This window comes from Amblyraja radiata, chromosome 3, assembly GCF_010909765.2.
Source record: "Amblyraja radiata isolate CabotCenter1 chromosome 3, sAmbRad1.1.pri, whole genome shotgun sequence".
Lineage (NCBI taxonomy): Eukaryota > Metazoa > Chordata > Chondrichthyes > Rajiformes > Rajidae > Amblyraja > Amblyraja radiata.
The window spans coordinates 130,462,546-130,466,515 of record NC_045958.1 but is presented as its reverse complement, the minus strand read 5'-3'; positions in this window follow the sequence as shown (position 1 = coordinate 130,466,515).

Genomic DNA, 3,970 nt, shown 5'->3' with positions numbered 1-3,970 from the left:
TAACTGTCTCTTTATTCAGATGGGTTATAATGAGAGATGGGAGTTGGCAGGGAGAGCTGACGGCAGGGGCTCTAGTGGTAGGTTTGGGCTACGGAGCTGGGCTGTGGTCTCCACTGAGCCTGGGCACCAGCACCAGAACAATATCTGGTTCTGCAGCTGGACGGCTGCATCCTGAGCAAAGGTCCTCAGCTTCACCTCAAATACCCGCCCCTGAGTCTGAAACCATGTCCCCACTTCTGGATTCCCTCATAAGGGAAACATCCTCTCGGCACAACCCTGTCAGGCCCCCTCACAATTTTGTCTATTCGAGACGATCACCTGACATCCTCATATCTCCAGTGAACCTCGGCTCAACCTGCTGCATCAGTTGGATGATCAGCCATGATCATATTGAATGGCGGTGCAGGCTCGAAGGGCCGAATGGCCTACTCCTGCACCTATTTTCTATGTTTCTATCTCTCATACAGCACCCCATCCCAGGAAGCATCCTTTCAGCATTCACCCAACTGCTTCCATGGCAGCTATACCTCTCTTTAAATAAAGGGAGCAAGACTCTGTTGCAATGTCACTAAAGGCCTGCAGAGACAAAGCAAGACCTGTCAGAATAATATACACAAGACGTGGGTGACAATTAACTTCTTTGTTCACAATAACTTGTCAAACCAGAGACTGTTTTGCAGACTCAAAGCATGCAGCCTTTTAATATCATATTTAATAGCAAGAAATGTGGAGTGGGTCACGTATATTTGTTAACACGGTTAACTATTGTGATCTAGAATTCTCCTCTTTCCCTTATCAAGCTTATCATTAAAGATCAAGATGTGCAAGGTCAGAGTGACCAGACATGTTCAAACTATGGGACACCTCGCTGAAATAAAGTTCAATTTCCACGGTACAAATTGCTCATAAGATGGGAGAACATGTTCACAACAAGATGGGAGAACAGTTCAGTTCTTCCCACAATTCCCACACCTCCCCACTACAATAGTTGGTGTCATTCTACGGATTCTACAACGCTGGAGTTACAACGGGTCCCCTGATCTCTGGCACTGAGACAGAACAGGAAGTGTTGTCCCCGTGAACAAGTTGTCAGCAAAGTAAAGGAACTCTTCAGCTTGGAAGCAGCAACTCACCCCAACCTTTTATCTTCCAGGCCCCCCAGAGGTGGCAAGGGGAATAAGGATGAGTTTGACAACAACAAAATAAAGGTCAGTAAGTACTTACGGTTCAAGACATTCGTGGTTTTTGCACCTGGGGTGACACGCTGCTACACAGGGCTTTGGCCAATTTATCAAGAGGGTGGGTGGGATTTTCACATCACACAGCAGCAAGAGGTGTCCAAAGGTCTGTTCTCTGGGCATTTTACATCGGTCTCAGCTATCTCAGCATAACCACACAAACCCATTGAAACCCTTCAGTTTGTGACCCATTCCCATGTTATTCTACATGTAAATGACTTCCCCAATCCCTGATTGACTCCCAATCTGTAACTCTGGTACCTGCTATTTCCATATATAAACTATCTGAATCCCTACTCTCTCACAGATATCTGTTATTAGAATCATGCAGTATGGAAGGAAACCTGTCAGCTTATCCATGCCGATCAAAATGTCTACCAAAGCTGGTACGTTTTGCCTGTTTGGCCCATATCCCTCTAAACCCTTCCTATGCATAAAGCAGTACTCACGTCTCTTCAACATTATAATTCTACCCACCTCTACCAATTTCTCGGAAAGCTTCTTTATCCCCAGCACCTTGTGTGTTAATAATTCTTTCCCCTCTCACGTTAAAGCTGTGCCCTCTAGTTATAGCCTACCCTATCCTGGAGTATAGGCTGTCTATCTGTCTGTCTGTCGGTCTGTATGTCTGTCCGTCTCCCTCCGTCTCCCTCTGTCTGTCTCTCTCTCTCTTTCTCTAAAACACTGATCTAGTTATCATCTGGTTTGCACGGTTTTTCTATTTGCACAAAAACTGTACAGGATAGCGCTATGATTTTTAGTCAGCTCACTCACCGGTCTCCTGTGCTGCGTGTGCAATAAGTTTTATTCTAATCGGTAGTATACTGCAAAAGTTAGCGAGGTTTAAAAATCGTAAACACCACGCCTGCGCAGTTCGATCTCCTCTCCTGCCAGTCAGCGCCGCGCGGTTAGTCTCTTCTCCTGTCAGTCCCTGGGACGGTCCACCCCTTCCTGCGCCATCGCGTCTTTATTGGAGCTGAGGATGGCCGGCAGAGGTCTCCAACCGGATACAATTTTTGGAGGGACCGGAAGCGGCCCGGCCCGGCCCGGCGTGGAGTCGATGATGTCGCCAAACGGAAAGCAGAGAATCTGATCTTGCTGTGAGTCCCAAACGCACCGCCATCACAATGCCTCGCAGCCCCTTACCCTTTGTTCCCCCTAGCTTGCTCCTGCCCCCCTCCCCCGTGATACCCCCCCTCCCTCATGGCTCGATACCCCGTCTTTTCTCCAAGCTATCTCCTCCCCTCCCCCCCCGCCTACACACACCTCTCCCCCCACAATACCCCCCGTCAACACACCCCCCTCCCCAACACACCCCCTTTGCACATAGCCCCTCCCCCCCACACAAACACTCCCCTCCCACCCCTCCCCATCCACACATACCTCTCACCTCCCCCCAACCCCCCCATCCAGACACACCCCTCCCTGCCACACACACCCCTCCCCACCCACACACACACCCCACTCTCCCCCACCCACACCCTCTCTCCCCCACCCACACCCACTCTCCCCCACCCACACCCTCTCCCCATGCCCCCTGCCAACACACTCTCTCCCCTAGACACACCTCCTCCCCTCCCACATCCCTCCTTCCCACTCCCACATCCCTCCTTCCCACTCCCACCCCTCCCTCCCACCCACACCCCTCCCACCCTCACACACCCCTCCCACCCTCACACACCCCTCCCTCCCACCAAAACCCCCCTCCCACACACACACCCTCCCCTACACCAGTCCCCTTTACTCTGATACCGCTAAATAAAATCCAGTGCAACTAATTGCCTTCAGAAGTCACCTAATTAGTAAATAGAGTCCACTTGTGTGTAATCTAATCTCAGTATAAATACAGCTGTTCTGTGAAGGCCTCAGAGGTTTGTTAGAGAACATTAGTGAACAAACAGCATCATGAAGCCCAAGGAGCACACCAGACAGGTCAGGGATAAAGTTGTGGAGATGTTTAAAGCAGGGTTAGGTTATAAAAAAATATCCCAAGCTTTGAACATCTCACGGAGCACTATTCAATCCATCATCCGAAAATGGAAAGAGTATGGCACAACTGCAAACCTACCAAGACATGGCTGTCCACCTAAACTGACAGGCCGGGCAAGGAGAGCATTGATCAGAGAAGAAGCCAAGAGGCCCATGGTAACTCTGGAGGAGCTGCAGAGATCCACAGCTCAGGTGGGAGAATCTGTCCACAGGACAACTATTAGTCGTGCACTCCACAAATCGGGCCTTTATGGAAGAGTGGCAAGAAGAAAGCCATTGTTGAAAAAAAGCCATAAGAAGCCCCGTTTGCGGTTTGCCACAAGCCATGTGGGGGACACAGCAAACATGTGGAGGAAGGTGCTCTGGTAAGATGAGACCAAAATTGAAGTTTTTGGCCTAAATGCAAAACGCTATGTGTGGCGGAAAACTAACACTGCACATCATCCTGAACACACCATCCCCACTGTGAAACATGGTGGTGGCAGCATCATGCTGTGGGGATGCTTTTCTTCAACAGGGACAGGGAAGCTGGTCAGAGTTGATGGGAAGATGGATGGAGCCAAATACAGGGCAATCTTGGAAGAAAACCTGTTAGAGTCTGCAAAAGACTTGAGACTGGGGCGGAGGTTCACCTTCCAGCAGGACAACGACCCTAAATATACAGCCAGAGCTACAATGGAATGGTTTAGATCAAAGCATATTCATGTGTTAGAATGGCCCAGTCAAAGTCCAGACCTAAATCC